This window comes from Pinus tabuliformis, chromosome X (assembly GCF_031772625.1).
Source record: "Pinus tabuliformis cultivar Carrire ecotype Pingquan chromosome X, CPIR1, whole genome shotgun sequence".
Classification (NCBI taxonomy): Eukaryota; Viridiplantae; Streptophyta; class Pinopsida; order Pinales; family Pinaceae; genus Pinus; species Pinus tabuliformis.
Window position 1 is genome coordinate 553,358,291 of NC_142308.1, and position 18,850 is coordinate 553,377,140.

The window sequence follows — 18,850 nt, forward strand, 5'->3', positions numbered from 1 at the left end:
TATACCAGTTTTTTTCAAAATCCCACTGTTATTTCCATTGTTCTCCGGGCGGATTTAATTAGACTAAAGCCACCAAACTTCTCACGATTTATTTAATTAATTCTCTGGATAACAATAGTTTACTCTGGTACGCTAAGTATGCATCGACGGTTCATACCTAGCCCCACACAGCATTGAATGCTGAGCAGAAGAGTAGTTAATGCTCGCCCATACCTCCAGTGACCCGGATAGTTGTACACACAGACTATGGAAAGAATATTTTTACATGTAAATTACTGACATGGGAAAGAATATTCTTACATGTAAGTCACGAAAAATCAATCAATCTGTCAGTCTATATAGGAGGGAGATACTCACAGAGATATGTAGTGTGTATGTACGGGACAGACTGCGGTATAAACAGATAGTGTTACATGCTGTTGTGAGGTTCAGTATCATGGGAATATCTCGACAGGAATTCATTATTCTGAGCATGGGCTTTTTAATGTTCTCAGTAGATATTAATTTGGGCTGCGTGCCTCCTCCATCGGTGGAATGCGATTCCGACTCCAATTCAGGATGTCAGATTTTCAATTATCAGGGAATCTGGGACGACTTGAGCGTTTGCAAGGTTGGCAGTGCAGTGTTTCCCAAGAAAGAAACAGAGCTCATTCATGCTGTTGCAGATGCAGTTAAGAGGGGAAAGAAGATAAAAGTTGTGAGCAGTTTTTCCCACAGCTTGCCAAAGCTGGCGTGTGTAGATGGTGAAGAAGGGGTGATCATAAGCACCAGGGACTATGATTCCACAATCCAGTTTGATAAGATGGCCATGACAGTTTCTGTGGACGCAGGCGTGATGATGAGAAATGTGATCGATGCAGCTGCAGAAGAAGGTTTAGCTTTGCCAGCCATGACATACTGGGATGGAGTAAGTGCAAGTGGGGCCATCAGCACTGGAGCTCATGGGAGTGGAGTTATGGGGAGAGGAAGTGCAATTCATGAGTATGTTGTGGGATTGAGGATTGTTGTCCCTGCTTCTGCTGCACAAGGTTATTCAAAGGTTATAACCATTACAGAAGAAGAAGAGCAGGAAAAATTCAGAGGTGCTATATTGTCTCTTGGCTTGTTGGGAGCAATTTCGCAAGTGACGTTTAGGTTGGAGACCATGTTCAAGCGTTCTGTGTCGATTAGTTTGGTGGATGACGATGGATTTGAGAACGTGATAGAAGATTTTGTGAGAAAGCACGAGTTTGGAGACGCATGGTGGTACCCTGCACATCGCAAGGTGCTTTTCATGGAGGTGGATCGCGTGTCTCCGAGCGTTGGTGGAGACGGTGTGAACAAAATGTCACAGATTGGGCAACCCACAACAGTCGCAGAGGCCGAGCAGATTGGAACAATATGTGAGTATTTAGATTTGGTTGAGTTTTTTTTGTCATTCCAATTCATTTTTGGAAATCCAGGTGTTTCAAAAATTTTATCTCTTTATTTGCATTGAGGTTGGTGAGGAGCTCACAGTCTAACAAAAGACTAAAAGTATTTGTTATTTCTGGGTTGTCACAGTATAAATTCTTTGGTAACAGTATAAATTTATTAAGAAATTCATTGTTTTTTTGTATTTTTGAAATGGATTTTATTATTTTCGTAGTTTATGGTTGTGTTTGATTGGCAAGTTAGAATTCCCATGGGCCAAGCTAAAAAAGAAAGTTATAAACTCTACAATCTTAATTAGCAGGTTAGATAGGGACAGTTTATGACTTGTTATGTGAATATATGATGTAGGATAAATTGACATTTTGGATAAAGACATCTTCCATGACTTTTTTTCCCATGGGCCAAGCTAAAAAAGAAAGTTACAAACTCTACAATCTTAATTAGCAGGTTAGATAGGGACAGTTTATGACTTGTTATGTGAATATATGATGTAGGATAAATTGACATTTTGGATAAAGACATCTTCCATGACTTTAAAAAAAAATATAAACTCTATAATCTTAATTATTAGCATGTTAGATAGGTACAATTTCCTTGACTTTTTAGATGAAGATATGATGCTAAGATAAATTGACATTTTAGATAAAGACATTTTCCATGACTTATTTGATACTTTATTTTTTTTTATTTTCTATATATTTTTAAATTAATTTTATTTAAAATTTGTGAAAATTTATATTTATTAAAATTATATATTTTTTTAATTTATCTCGTTTTTAATAATTAGTGTATTTATAATGATTTTTAAAATAATTTATAAAAGTTTAGTTAGGATATACTAAAATGAAAAATGACAATTTTCTATTTAAATATATTTATAATTTAAAATTTTGTTGCATAGAGAGGGAAAATTTTAAAACATATTGATTACGATTACGAGAAAGAACACAATATTAATAATAATTTTTTTTATTTAAAATGTAATAATAAATTAAATAATAAATAAAATAAATTTTATAATCAATTTAATAATTAAAATATTAATAAATATTTAATTAAAATTAAAAATTAATGTAGATTTATTTTAATTTAGATTTACAAAAAGTTTTAAAAAATCAAATTTAAAAAAAAGATTGTTTATAAAAAATATTTAGTGTTTCTAAATCACTTAAAAACATCTAAACCACCAAAATTACTTGATATCTTACTTAACCTAAACCAAAATTCACCAAATATAAACTTCACTTAAAAAATAATCTTAATCTTAAATACACCAAATATAATAACCTACATCAAAATTTCACAGAATAATACAATTATGTACATAAAAATTAATAAAAGATATTAATTACTTGCCTGATCATGGTATCATCGTCATTACAGAACATTGATTTTGCATCCTGCTGGTGCAGACTTTTATTATACCTAACTCGTCAGAGACATTTTAACTTTATTATACCATAATCTCGGTGCAGACTTTTCGTATACCTAATTCTCTTTTTAGCCCAGGTATTTTTGAATTTTAAGTTTTACCGTTTTAATGAATTAGTTTATGATGATGATTAACATGTACTGAAGTTAAGTTTTAAGTTTTATATTTCAAGTTTTATAAAATTTTAGGAAAAAAATTAGTTGAGATTTTTTAAAATTTTATTTTTATAATTAAATAGAAAGAAAGTAGCTTTTTATATCATTATAATTATCTTTGTTGAACAAGTCAAGAAAGTTGAAAGTCAAGTAAATGTTTTGGAAATGAGAACTGATAGGTAAGTAAGGGAGGAACAATCCAAGAGAAAGTGTTTTTCATTTTCAATTTTCTTAATGTCGTACAACTGATAAATTCTTTCTTCCCAAAATGTTTTAGAAATAAACAAACCAAAAATTTCTTATAATAACTTAGCCCAGTATCTTAGTTACGGTCAGATCAAATACTTTACACTGACCCGGTTCCAGGTTCCTTGCCCAATGCTATAACTCTTATTCTACAGCTTTCTTCAATGCATTAATAGTGTTTATGGATGGCTAAATTTCACAATTTAACTAACCTAAATTGTATTATTCCAAAAACATCTCCAAAAATAGAGATAAGAATGAATGGCCATGGATAAGCAGAGCAGTGTGGGTGATAAAACTGGGACATAGCCTGATGCAGTTAACCTGATCAATCTGTTTCTCATCTAGAACATACATTTGTGCTACAAAGAAAATAAAATGTAATATTACCACTTTTTCGCTTAGGTATTCCCTGCAGCTTTCCTAATGTAATATTACCACTTTTTCGCTTAGGTATTCCCTGCAGCTTTCCTGTTTTTCGCTTAGGTATTCCTGGCAGCTTTCTTGTTTTTCGCTTAGGTATTTCCCTGCAGATTTTCTGTTTTTCGCTTAGGTATTCCCTGCAGCTTTCCTGTTAACATATTCCTTGTATACATTGAAAGCAGGGGTTAAATTTGACGGGTGACCCTACCCGTCAAGGAATTTTTTTATGACGTTTTTATTTTTAAACTGCCCATCATATGACTTTTAAAATTTATTTGTACAAGTTTCATCTAATTTCAAATTGTACTCATAATTGTTCAAATTTTTCATTTTTTGTTGTACAATTCGGTTCAAGTCTCATTGCTACACTTTGTTTTGAGACCTGCTGATCAAATTTTTCTGCAAATTTTCCAGATTGTTCAAATGTTCTGAATTTTTTTGTTTAAAATGGAAACACTGATAAAATAGATGGGAAATATATATATAATTCACCTTATTAATAAAAAATAGAAAAATAATAAATCTACAACACTTCCATGCTTCTTACATTTTAAAAAAAATGATAATCCTAAATATACCTCTTACAAAGAAAAATTTAAATACCTTAAATAAATAACAATTATTTAAGAACGACATATATATAATATTTTCTAATTTAATACATATAAAAAAATAAAAATATTATAAAAAATAAACAAAATAAAATTTAAATCATTTAGTTTACCAACAAACCACCACAAAAATGTCTACATTGCTGTTTAAAACATCTTTTGAAATAATTGAGATCAAAATTCTGAATAAAGTCTTCTCTATATTCTTTATATTATCTCTTAGACCTTCAAATGCTTTCTAAGCAAACAAATAAAACTGATATTTTATAAATGCAAAGTTACTCTCCAGTAAAGGATCTTGAAATTACCAGTGGCTTTGAGTCTGCGGTTCTTGTATATTGTCACAGTCATTGTACTCGCCATGCCCACTGCTCCGATTTGTTCTGAAATGTTGGAATCGTTTTCTACTTGAGTATCCACTACATTAAGAAACCCTGCAACAAGGTCCCAAAGCTTGTTTCAATTAAATTATAGAATTTATACATTTGATTTAAGATTTTTGTGATTTATATTAAATTTTGATAATAAAAAAATTATTAGTCACATTACAAATTGTTTTATTAAATTACAAATTCTATAACCTGGATTTTAGATTTTTATAATTTATATTGATTTTAATAGTCTTTCAAATTAACCAACAACTTATAATATAATTAATCTGAAAAACTTTATAAAAATAAAACCTTATATTTCATATTTAACATGGATAATCATTAAATGCAGAATCCAGATTACTCAAGTGAAATTACAGAAAGGCTGAATTTGTTATTCCCTGTGAACGTACAGTGAAATCACTGCTAAATCACTACCATCAAATTTCAATTGAATACTTTCAAGACACTCTGGCATTTGCTCAGCTTGCATAAGGTAATTTCTCAAACTACTCGGCCTTTGGTCTTGCGGCTTCGAAAAGCACTAGCGTTCTTGGTATGGCACATGTCATTTCCTCATTTCCCCGGACCATCATGCCCGCGAATCGCGATATTTTGTCCGATTCTTTCTTTCGGTCAAAAATCTAAAAAAAGCAGTTTAACTTTTTTAATCTTTTCAATTGTTTGTATGAACGAGTCTAACATGGTTGTTCGTTTCCAGGAGATTTTTTATTTTATCATTAACCATTTAATTATAAAAGTATGGGATTTCTTGATTAAAATACTGAATACATATATACAGTCATTAATAAATAAATTAACATCAAATATAACTGTATAATGAAACTCAAAAATAAATTTGACACCCAAAAACAATGGCTTCACCTTATTATTTAAGAATTAATAATAACCACAATTTCAAACCAAAACAAAAACAATCATTTCACCTTATTATTAAGGACTATAAATAGTCATCCCATAGATTTAAAAGGAACTCTACATAAGGATGAATCTAATTTTGTAAAAGCAAATTCTAAAATTAAAAATACAGAGAAAAACAACTATATCTCCAACCTGTGCGGAAAACTACAGGTTCCATCAATCAAAATGATCTGCACGCGGATTTCTAAATGAAATTGTGCGAACAGGCGCAACCGTCTTTGTCCTCTGGACGAACAACGGCAGCTTCCCTCTCTACCAACAACGCAACGACAGCTTTATGATTTCTGTATCGATTCCCCTGCTGCTTCTTCATACAGATAGCTTTAATTACTCATCTACTTTGGCTGACTTAATGCTTTAATCTTATGAATTACGAATCTGCTACATCGCTAGGTCCAAGAAATCTTGAGATTTTATGGAAGCCGTTAGTCTTTGAAATGAATAACGCAGAAGAAAGAATAAAACAAAACGTCATAGATTCGCCAAAATCTAACCTGAAAGAAGCCGGATCAGCGCCGAATTCCGTCCGATATACTTTAGATATCGCCGTCTTGACCCTAAACCGGCTATACCACAGACAACCTCCGTTATTTGCTAAAAGCAGCCACACTCGGTCGATCTTTGAGGTCGAAAGCACAGAAATCTTTGAGGTCGAAAGCAAGAGGAAGAAAAAGGGAATTTCAGATGCACAGTTTCTCCGCTTTGGGAGCTAAGAACGCAGAGAAACGCGCAGGATTGCTCCTTCTATAGGCGATTAAATATCCAAAAAGATGAAAGAGGAGGGCGGCAAGCAATGGATCGAGACCAGTCGGAAGCAACCTGTGGACAAGGACTCTTCCTTGCGAGTCTGTAACTTGTTACTTAAGTTTCCTGTTTCCATATCTTTCCATATCTTGGACACGCGGGCCGCGGTAGTCTGGTACTTGTATTTGGTAAGTTTACAGTAAATGTTCCAGCGATCAGACGATCTTAATAAAATCAAGACCCCACAAAATTTATTTCCATTCGTGAAAGTTGGTGGACGGCGGACGCATTTGTAGTCTCTGGGTAACGGAGGTTGCAATGTTTGAAATGTTAAATATATATAACAATTATTAAAAAAAACTTAAAACTTTCCATTTTCAAACATGCCCGTCATATTGACGGTATTAAAAATTAATAGCAAGTTAACCCTGACGCGGATATTTGAAATCAGAACGTATTTTACCTGTAAAAAACTTAAAAACGGGCATACGGGCGTCAAATTTAACCCCTGATTGAAAGTGGTACATGAATTAAAAGATCATTTATGAGACTTTGTGAAACTTCTGTTCATCATCATTGTAATGGAACATGTGCTTTGGTGGTGCCAGCAATTATCTGTCAGAGATAATTTATTAATTGAAAGGTAATCTGCCAATGGTAAATGCATTATTAATTACGATATCCCTACATGATTAATTTTACGATATCCTTAGTGTTGAAGACAGTTTATCGGAATATTTTACTGAGGTCGACGAATTGCTGGGTAGTTAAAAGTGGTTGGAATTCAGGTAAAAAAAAAAAAAAAAAAATTGTAAATACAGTATTGAAATCATGTTTTTGATGGTGGAAATAGATTAAGCACCATCAAAAATTTCTAGAGCACTTAATTGTTAGAGTATAAGTAGGGGTCACATTTTCACTGGATTGAAATTTTGAAAAAAAATAGAAAATTAGAAAAATTATAACCGTTAAGTTGAAGATTTTGAGTGGCTCAGGGTTTTTGATTAATGTACTTTCATCATTTAAAAAAACTATTCACTCCTATGGTCCAATTTAAAATTGTGGAAAAATGGCTAGATTCTTGCTGAAATCAACTCAAAAAATAATAATTTTTCCAACCAAATTATGAACTCCTTAGACCACACCGAACTTTAAACCGCTGAATTAACCGACCATTTTCGGAAAGTTGCACAGAAATGAAATTTAAAGATTCTGAGTAAAACACCAATAATATGCTACCTTTGTGTGGAATTTAACAGTCTGTAAATGTATTGTATGAAATCTGCAATCAGATACGGATGAGATAAGGATGGCAGTGAGCTTCGCTTTCTTACTTTTTATTATTTCATGTATGGTGTGGAATTTAACAGTCTGTATATGTATATGTCGCAGTCGAAATGATTGACTCAACCCGCGACTCCGAGCAGCTATGCAGTCTGAGTGAAAGTGCCATGAACGCCAGAGCACCCTCAGGAGGGGGATTCTTGAACAATATTCTGAAAGGGTTCACAGGGTATCCGGTAATAGGATTTAATAACCATATGCAGGCAACCGGAGGATGCCAGGGTTACTCTCATAAACAAGAGCCCAATCTCAATTTATGCACGCCCAGCAACATTTTGGATGCAAATCAGTCAATTTGTTCGTGGGATCGTCGTGTGGCAGGATTGAAAGGCAATGACGACGAGATCTACGTTCCTTTGCGCAGGGTCAGAGAGGCGATTCTTGATATCAAGAGAATACGAGATTTGAATCCAGAGGCCTTGTGCGAGCTCGAGGTTGTGGAGGGAATTACCATGCGCTCTGTCAAAAAGTCGAAGGCATATTTGGGCCATTCTGAGGATGTAATCACGTTTGAATTCGAGTATTTGAGAGGTCGGGACGCGGAGACGCCAAAATGGAATTTGGATGTTTTTGAAGAGATTCAGCAAATGTTGGTGGAGAAGTATGGGGGCACACTCCACTGGGGAAAGTCAGGGGGGTACCTGTTTCAGGGAACCAGCAAGAGGGCTGTGAATTTGGGGAAATTTCTGAAAGTGAAGCGGGAACTGGATGCAGATGGCTTGTTTTCTAATAATTGGACAGATGGATTGATTGGTATTGATGGAAAAGGAGTTGAAATTTTCAAAGACGGTTGTGCATTGGAGAAACTGTGTAAATGCAGAGAGGATAAACACTGTGCGCCCCATAAAGGCTACTTCTGCAGGGCTGGAAGAATATGGAAGCGAGCTCGTGTCTGCAGACAGGACCAGTTACTGCATCACGAAATTTGAATTGATGATCCATTAATAAAACTTATGATTGGTTCTTTCTAATAGTGACATCACGGCCTTGAGTTGATGATCCATTAATAAATCATGACCAATGAAATGCTGCACATAATATTCATTTGATTTAATCCATGAAGTTGATTTGTATTATTACACCTTTGCTCATTAATACGCAGTTCTCTTGGATGAGCTTTCAACATCCTTCCCATTATATTTTTGTAAAAAAAATTTCAATGTAATAGGTAGTATCCCAATATTTGGATTGTGGGGTTTTTGGGATTTATGGTATAATTAATCGGAATATTCATTTGATTTAAACCATGAAGTTGATTTGTATTATTACACCTCTGCTCATTAGTACTGTAATCTTGGATAAGCTTTCAACATCCTTCCCTCCCATTATATTGTTTCAAAATTTCAATGTAATAGTATCCCAATATTTGGATGGTGGGTTTTTTTTGGTATAATTAATCGGAATATTCATTTGATTTAAACCATGAAGTTGATTTGTATTATTACCTCTGCTCATTAATACTGTACTCTTAGATAAGCTTTCAACCGCGTTCAACATCCTTCCCATTATATTGTTTCAAAATTTCAAAGTCAATAGTATCCAAATATTTGGATGGGGGTTTGGGGTTTTTATGGTATAATTAATCGGATGGCGGGTTAGATGAAATATTATCAAGTTGTTTTAAATTTTGAATAGGAATAGTATTTCAATATTTGGACATTGGGTGTGGCTCCCATTTATGATGTAATTAATTGGATGATGGGGTGATCGAGGTTTCATTAAATGAATAGGTTATTCACTTTAAAATTATTATTATTATTATTATATTAATAACATGGGTCGAAGAGGGTTGTACAAACTTTTATCATTGTTGTTTTATTCCCTCTTTTTTTTCTTTGTTTTGGTTGGACAACACCATTAAAGCTCTAGTTCGCTACAGTCGAGTTGTTCCCTGGCTTGGTAGTTTATGTCTGCTATTCTTGTGAAGGGAGACATTTATTATTCTTGTAAAGGGAGTTGATGGGACTAGGGTGTGTGAGTCATTGTTTCGTTCTTCCTTTTATGTTGTTGTATTCGATGTGAGTGCCTCCTTTTATGTTGTTGCATTCGATGGGAGTTGAGGGGGCTCAGGTGCAACGACTTCTTTGTTGACTTATCTTTACTTTTGGGCCTCTTTATTTTTCCACTTCAGTGCAGCGTTTCTGGTACGAGATGTGGTGGTTTATAAGCTGTCTTGGCTAGGCTTATCTGGCTTGTGGTTTTTGTTGCTGAAGCGTTTATCTACCTAATGTTTATGCCTTTGTCCCCATGGGTTTGCATTATGGAGTGTCTCTCTACGATAGTTTGTTACCTATGGGTTTCCTCAGTGAGGACATTTTATGGTTCACGTCATCGCTTTGTCAACTTCCTTTGTTTATTTCCTATATGAGTTACGACCCTAGCATGTCTCTCGACTTTTCTCTGAATGTGTTGCATACAGCCTATGCCCTAGTTTCTTCTGTTGGGTTTCAGGATTTCTTAGTTTCCCTTTCACAGTTTTTGGTGGCGATGCTTGGCCTTTCAGTTTTTTCTCGGGCCTTGTCCTAGAGTTTGATTTCTCTAGGGTTTTTTGGGGTATTTATTGGGGCAATCTAGGCTTTGCCCAATTTTTTATAAATGTTTTGTGGATTTTGGTTTTTGGAGAAATGTTCATTTGGGAGCTTTAAGCTCATCTTTCTTGGTTTTCCTTTTTACTCATGTGGTTGTAATCCTTTTGGGCATTTGAAAAATGTAATTGTCTTAATTTTTTCCTTAAAAAAAAGATATTAATAACATGACAATATTTATATGGCAAGTTTTCTAAGTTTTATAGTATAATTAAATAAATGGAGTTTCTAAGGTTTCCCAATATATTTTATTTTTATTATATTTTTGTTGTTGGTAAAATGTTTTTATTTTAAAAAAAATTTGTCTTTAAGTGGGACTTTTTGGAAATTCTTTCAGTTTATTTTATGATTTAATTTATCTAGACTTGGGCAAGGATTCATTGAAATGTTTGATAGGTGAACTCTTCATAATCAAAGTGCCCTAGGGTTTTTGTTTAAACAAATATTAAGATTTGGCCACAAATATTTTCACCGGATTCAACCTGCTAGATACTCTAAAAGTCATGTTTAAAAACTATTTCTTCTAAAAATATCATTATTCTATTTTAAATTTTTAATATCAATATTATTATTTTATATTATATTTTTAATATGTATATTTATATAATTTTAATATATGTATATAGGTAAAACTTGCTCTCGGAAGCTAAATATGTAACACCCCAATCATTTCAATTTTACGTATGTAGTTAGTAACCTGAATTATGTTTAAAAGACTTTATAATAGAAAGTGCAATGATGAGGTCATGGGGAGTGACCCAAGAATGATAATAATAATAAGGAAATTAATTTCTATTTTGGGTCTGACAGTTAAAAATCAGTTATGTCTTGATATTCCTTCTCCTTTTCTTAGAGAGGGGAGGAAAAACCCCACTCTGAGTGGAAAGAAAAAAAAAGAAAGGAAAACCCGAGAGAGGAAGGTGTTAGATAGGAAGAAAAGTAGAACTAGTATGGTTCGAGACATGGGCAGAATCACCTAGTTTTGGTTCTAAATATGAACAGAAAGTCAGTGGAACCCTATTCAAAATTGATTCTGAAAGGTTCAATAATGGGTTGGATTGGGAATTTGGAGACTCAGGTGAAAGATACCTTCCTTCAGAGGAAAGAAGGATGGTGGCCAAGGAAAGGCTCAGGGGGAAACAAGACAAGACGTAATAGCATGTTTTGCAGTTGGGAGGAGAATCTTTCTGAAGAACTAAATATACAGAACTTTAAAAGATAAATAAATATTATAGTTTTACAGTTTGCTTTTATGTAAATTTTATGAGCTTATTTACTAGCAAAGAATAGAACTTGTTTTTGGTTAAATGATTGGGTCAAAGAGATACATGTATAAACATGTAAATATAATTGCTAGAAAGAAGAAGTTTATCCCTACATATTACATTAGGAAAATGCAGTTAATATAGACAAAAATAATGGAATATAATGTCATTCTTTAAAAAAAAAAATAGAAGAAGTTTATCTCTACATATTACATTAAGCAAATGCAGTTAATATAGACAGAAAGAATGGAATACAATGTCGTTCTTTTAAAAAAAGAAAAAAATAGTTCTTTCTCCACTGTGTTACAAGAAAAAGGTAGATAGTTAGTATGCAAATGAAATCTTAGAGGAAAATGGGAATTCTGTAATATCAATCTAAAAGTAACATAAACATGATATGTAATGAACAACCATCTATGTCGAAAAACTGTGGGTCTAGATTAGACTTCACAACACCGAACATTTTCTCTTATAAGGAGGAAGACTGCATATTATTTATTATTTAAGAAAATATCAATCTTCGATGGAACTTAAAACAAAGAATAAATGTATCTAATTCAAACCCAGAATCTCTCCATAGAAAGTCCTCAGGAGTATATGATTCAAGAACTGTCTAAATTTTGGTAAATATTTAAGCCATTTTAACACAGTAATTACGACATTCAGACTTTGAATTTATATACAAGAAAATCGAAGAACCCAGGAATTAAATATCTCTTCCTGAAACAAAATTAGCCAGAGTATATTTCTGAAACAAAATTACCCAGAGAATGTGAGAAGTAATATCTTTAAACATCTAGTTCTCAAAACTGTAAATGCCCATACTAGTCTGTGTTTCACCTTGGAAACGAAGCAATATCTATCTTGTAATATAACTGATTGTTCTCAAATATATATAAAATAAGATACTTTAGATTAAAAATTATCATGGTTACTTCTATTACAGTGAAGGAAGCAACAAACCCTACTCCTTATGTTCATAATTAAACCAGAAAGGAGTTGATAGTAAAGAGCGACTATTGTTCATATCTGAAATAACTAAATTCGATGGTAAGCACAACGAAGAACCTAGAGAAGCCGTGGAACAATTCCCTGAGTTACCAGGTAACTCTGAATGGATTGACGGGGTAAGAACCCTGGAAGGCATGAAACATAGTCACAATTAGTTGCACTGAAACGATGTAAGGAAACGTGATAACCTTCACTAACAAGATTTATCCATAGTACATGTTTGTGGTTGTGAAAGCATTTGGGGGTTTGTATTATGAAATAAATGATGCACTGGAAGAGGAACATGCTAGGTTAACGAAACTGAGAGTCTTGCCCTATAACCCTAGAGGCATTTTCTTGTGTAACGAAATGACATCCTTCTCAAAGATTAAGCGGCGTAGGATGTATATATACTTATTAAAACAATAAAAATTCTAAAGGCATTAGTAGAAAATACCAACATACTTGTAGAACGCGAACTGTAACAGAACCCCAACACTAAAACTAAACACTATTGCTCAGGTTGCAGAGCTCAGACTCGCCTTGTCGACCGAGAAAATGAGGGATATCGAGTGGGAATGGAACCAAAGGTGGTTACCCTATCAGGAGTTGGAATTATCTAGAGCGTTGATGGCCTGGGGCTGATCGAACATTGGGTGTAAGACCACCTGTCGGTCATCCCATTCGATAAATGCTGGTGAGAGTTTCCCCATAAGCCAACTGTGGTGGTGTCAAATTGAATTAACATTGGCCATGCCAAATGCGTTAAACAACATGTACCCGACCTTAATGACTTCCATAACCAAGTGCCATGTCGCTGCACAAACATTACACCGTGTACGCAGGGTTGCACACCTAGGTGGGCGAAATTAAATAAGGTCATGATGGTTTTCTAAGTGATTGACATTAATAGATTAAACCCATAAAAAATTAATGTGTATGGTAATTTCATTGGGTGGAAAATGTTCAAACAATATAAAGTGATTAATGTTTCTTCGCTAATTTAAAAAAATAAGTTATTGTATGCTGTGAGTGTATGTGAGTGTTACAAGTGGTATCAGAGCCACGATTATCAACATTGTGGCCTGGAAGGGACAACAATAGTGATAGTGGATCATGTTGGTATGCACAGGGGAGAGAAGAAAAGTAAACAGATTAGGATGAGGAGAGGAGGAGGAGGCCCCTTTCAGTAAAATAACAATAGTAGAGTTTGGCCCCATGCCGAAACTTGAGACAACCTCTGGAATGTGGGTGCATATGGGGGAAGAACAACAAAATCAGACCAATGAATTGTTGTAAACTGTACAATAGATGCAAGCTGAGATGGTTGGATTGTGTGCTGATAATGAAAGGTTAATATGGGAACAAGAGAAAATTTTTCTGACAGACAAAATCATCGAACTGGTAGACCCAGCCCAGACTCATAAACTACGACTAATGGAGAACAACAACACAGGGAGGAAGAATTTCTTGAATGGAGTTAAACTCAGGGGAATGATGGTGGTAGGAACCATCATGAAGAGGAGTCAGGTAATGTTTCTGATCAAAAGAAATGGAAAAAGAGGAAATTATAACTGCAAGGAGAATTTAGGAAAATAAAAACCCCAATGTTTGACGGAGAGGCTAAGGAAGCTACAAAAGCTTGGATTATTAATATGAATAAATATTTTCAGGTTTATGAGTATGATAGTAACCTCAAATCAAGACTATTTATTTATCAACTCCAAGAAAAAACCACCCCGTGGTGGGAAGAGGTCAAAACAATGCAGGGAATCGACGAGCGGGATGTAACTTGGGATGAATTTCAAAAGCACTTTAAGAATAAATATTTAACTGAACGATTTTATAGCAAAAAGGCTAAAGAATTCCATGATTTAAGACTGGGGAAACCAACTATGGATGAGTACGTGGCGAAATTCACATCATTATTGCGTTATGTACCATATATTCGAGAGGCAAAAGCTAAAGTGCAGTGTTTCCTTAGTAGCTTGCTAGTCTTTATGAAAGAAAGAATACAATTTGACAATCCCAAAATGATGGATGAGGCAATTCGAAAGCTCAAATGTGCTATCAGCAAGTGAAACAAAAAGGGGACAACCATAAAATTTAGCCCCAAAAGAAGAGTCAGAAGAAATGTCAAAACTCTAAGGGTTCCAGATCTTCTAATTTTCGAAGTGGTAAAAAAAGTCAAGAAAATAGAATGTGGGGAAAGAATCAGAAAAAATCCAAGTGGCAAGCAAAAGCCAAAACCACAGAGGCATCCAACAAACCAGAACTTAGTCAAGGATAGAAGCCTCCCTTGCAGTGTTTGGGCTGCAAGGAACCCCACTATTACAAGAATCGTCCCCATTGTACTAGGACTGAACCAGTTAATAATGTACAAGAAGCATCTACTATAGGAGAAGTGGCAAGGAGCATGCCTAGAAATAACACAACATTGGAGGATCGTCAAGACGAATATCAACCTACAATGGTGGAGCTGGAAGGTAAAATAACTAATCAACTCGTATCTATTTTAGTAGATTCGGGTGCAATTTTAAGCTATATTAGTCCCAGAATAGTAGAAAAATGTTGCTTGCAAACTTCCAAATTTAAAAATCCATGGCTAGTACAGCTAGCCTTAGGAACCAAAAGGACGGTAAATGCTAAAGTACCCAATTTCTCTATTCATATAGGAAACCAGAATCTAATTGCAAATATGAATGTTTTACCCTTAGGATCATATGGTCTTTTGCTTAGGATGGACTGGTTGGAAGGACACTGGTCTATAGTAAATTGTAAGGAAAAATCCATTAGTTATTTGGCTACAGATGGATCTCGACAAGAAATCCAAGAAATTAGGAAACCCATGAAGTTGTGATCCATTACTGCCCCTCAATTGGGAAAATGTATAAGGAAAGGTTGTATGATTTACGCAGTACAAGTCAGGTATTCTGTTTTACTGGAGAAGAACCTCACCATGGAATATACCCATAGTTCAAGATTATGTGGATGTTTTCTGGAGAATATACTAGGATTACCCCCAAAGCATGATATCGATTTCACCTTTGAATTAATCCCGGGAGTAGCTCCAATTTCTAGAGCTCCTTATTGTATGAGTGTGTTGGAATGAACTGAATTTAAGATGTAGTTGCAGGAATTGCTTGATAAGGGTTATAATCGACCTAGTGTGTCACAGTGAAGAGCACTAATGTTATTTGTAAGGAAGAAAGATGGTACATTGTGATTGTGCATTGAGTATAGACAACTTAATAAATTAATTATTAAGAACAAGTATTCCTTACCCTGAATCGTTGATATTTTTGATCAAGTGAAGGGTTCATCTGTATTCTCCAAAATTAATTTATGGTCTGGGTTGTTGGGTTGTGTTATATTCTTTCCACGTAGTTAACACAGGGTTTGAAGGGCACCCATAACTCCACTTTATGGGGTCCGGGGTAGCGCCCCAAAAAATTTTGGTTTTGGACCCTATGTTAAGTTGGGCAGACCCACCTATGGTTTTGTGCATGATTTTCGCACATGTTTTTTGGACGTGATGGTTTTCAATCTATGGTATTGGACGCGATGGTTTTTGGTCCATGGTATTGGACGCGATGGTTTTCGATCCATGGTATTGGATGCTTCGGCATGTATAAATATGTATTGTAACATTCAAAGGAACATAATGAAAAATCAAGCTGGTAGTCCTAGTTTTGGGATCCAAGGGAAATCTCTGTGTATATGTGTTTTATGTGTTATGATCTCACATTGTTTATTTTCTGTGTTTTAGAATTCGTACGGAGGTAATTTCTGTACAAGGTTAAAACCTACATTTGGTGTCAGAGCTGTTTTGGCTTCAAGGGGACACCTTTGTTGCTGAGGGGTTTCGATCGGGCCTGTGGTAGACCATGTTCAGTGGGAGATCTGTGAGATCGATTCTGGTGGTGAAAGAAGATGGCGAGCAGTGGAAAGATAAAGATCAAGAAATTTAATGGTCAGAGTTTTGAGTTGTGGAAACTCAACATGGAGGATCTGTTGGTGGATAAAGATCAGTGGATCGCGGTAGATCCAAGTACTAAACCAACAGGAGTGTCCGATGAAAAATGGAATAAGTTGGATCAGAAGGTAAAGAGCACAATACGATTGTGTGTCTCAGATTCAATATTGTTGAATGTATCAATGGAAGCTACAACAAAGGCTTTGTGGGACAAGTTAGGGACTTTGTACCAATCTAAGTCTCTGGTGAATAAAATCTTCCTGCGGAAAAAGCTGTATAACTTGAGGATGAAAGATGGAGACTCAGTGACAGAGCATCTAAATGCATTTAATACTGTGGTAAGTCAGTTAGCATTTGTTGATATTAAAATTTTAGATGAAGATAAGTGCATCAGTTTGTTGTGTTCTCTACCAGATTCATGGGATAGTATGCTTATTGCAATAGGTAGCAATGCAACTTCCTTGCATTTTGATGAAATAGTCTCATCCTTGCTGACGGAGGAGATGAGACGGAAAAATATGGAGAGCCAAAATGGTGATGCCTTGTCTGTACGAGGGCGGACCCAGAACAGAAACAAAAATAAGTCATCGAGTGGGAGATCTAAATCTCCAGGAAAACCTTTAAAGGTGGTGTGCTGGAAATGTGGAAAGGAAGGGCACTACAAAAGGGACTGTAAATCTAAAGCTCCTGACAAAGGAAAGGGATCTGATGAGGATCCTTCTGCAGAGGTGAAAGCCACCTCAGATGAAGGTGAGGATGTGTACTTGGCTTCTTCAAGTACACATGTAGATCACGAGGCATGGTTGATTGACTCAGGTGCATCCTTTCACTTCAATCCCCATAGAGAGTGGTTCTGTGAGTATGAGAAATATGATGGTGGTGATGTCTTCTTGGGGGATGACAAGAAGGCTAGAATCGTTGGCCGGGGAAAAGTAAAGTTGAAATTGAAAGGTGGAAGGGTTAGAACACTTCCAAGTGTTCTACATATTCCTGCATTAGCCAGAAATCTGATTTCTATTAGCAAGCTAGATGATGCAGGTGTAAAAACAGTGTTTGAGAAGGATACCTGAAAGATGTTTTCGGGGAGCACTGGTATTGATGCGGGGAGTTTGGATTGGAACTCTATACAAGCTGCAAGGTAGCACTGTTATTGATGGGTGCAATAGTTCTCTTATTCCTGAAAGTGGAGTAGAAAATCTAGTGGTCTTTGGAGAGAAGACCATCCTGTGGCATCAAATGCTTGGACATATTGGAGAGAAGGGCCTTCGAATACTTCATGGTAAAGGTATGGTAGAAGGTATAAGTAATAGCTCTCTCAATTTTGATTTTTGTGAAAATTGTGTATATGGGAAGCAGAATCGGGTGAGTTTCCCCTCTTGTAGTAAGAGGGCGAAACAAATATTAGAGCTTGTGCAAGTGATGTGTTTGGACCTATGAAGGTTCCATCACTGGGTAAGTCTGTGTAGTATGTATCATTTATAGATGACTTCTCAAGGAATACATGGATATATTTCCTTAAGAAGAAATTTGAAGTCTTTGACAGGTTTAAAGAATTTAAGGCTCTCGTGGAAAATCAGACAGAGAAGAAGATAAAGGTGCCGAGGACAGATAATGGTGGAGAGTTTTGCAGCAAGGAATTTGAAGAATTCTATAAGAAGTGTGGTATATCACGGCAGAAAACTACTCCATTTACACCTCAGCAAAATGGAGTTGCAGAAAGAATGAAAAAGACGTTGATGGAAAGGGCAAGAAGCATGCTCAGTGGTGCCGGGTTAGGACAAGAATTATGGGTAGACGCAGTGGATACTGCATGTTACCTTGTCAACAGGTCACCTTCATCAGCATTGGAGGATAAGGCTCCACAAGAGGCATGGACTGGTAAGAAACCCTCTCATTCACATCTAAGGGTATTTGGATGTGATGCATATGTACATGTTCCAAAGGAGAAACGAACCAAGTTGGATAGTAAATCTGAAAAGTGCATCTTTATTGGGTATAAGGATGGTTTAAAGGGTTATAAGCTTTGGAACCCAGTCACACGGAAGGTTGTGTACAGCCGAGATGTGGTGTTCAGACAGGTGAAAGATGTTATTAAACATGAAGTCCAACGAAAGAAACTCGAGAAGATAGAGTTTGAGCTAAAGGAGGAAGAATCAGACTTTACAGCAGAGGAGGAATTAGAAGATGAAGAGCCACAAACTCCGGCTATGAGAAGATTAGTTCGAGAAAGAAGGCAACCTGAAAGGTATAGTCCATCTACTTTCTGTTCAAATTTTGCTTTATCTGTTACTCACGATGATCCCAGAACTGTGAAGAAAGCAGTAGATTCAGAGGATGGAAAACTCTGGAAAGA

General features: G+C 35.3%; 1 pseudogene across 1 annotated transcript; it reads left to right on the forward strand.

The window, feature by feature from the left end:
* The first annotated feature begins 436 nt into the window (after positions 1–436).
* LOC149141192 (L-gulonolactone oxidase 2 pseudogene) lies at positions 437–8,761 on the forward strand (annotated as a pseudogene). The gene is made up of 2 exons (XR_016265079.1): positions 437–1,382; positions 7,730–8,761. The product of XR_016265079.1 is annotated as an L-gulonolactone oxidase 2 pseudogene (transcript).
* Positions 8,762–18,850: the final 10,089 nt, after the last annotated feature.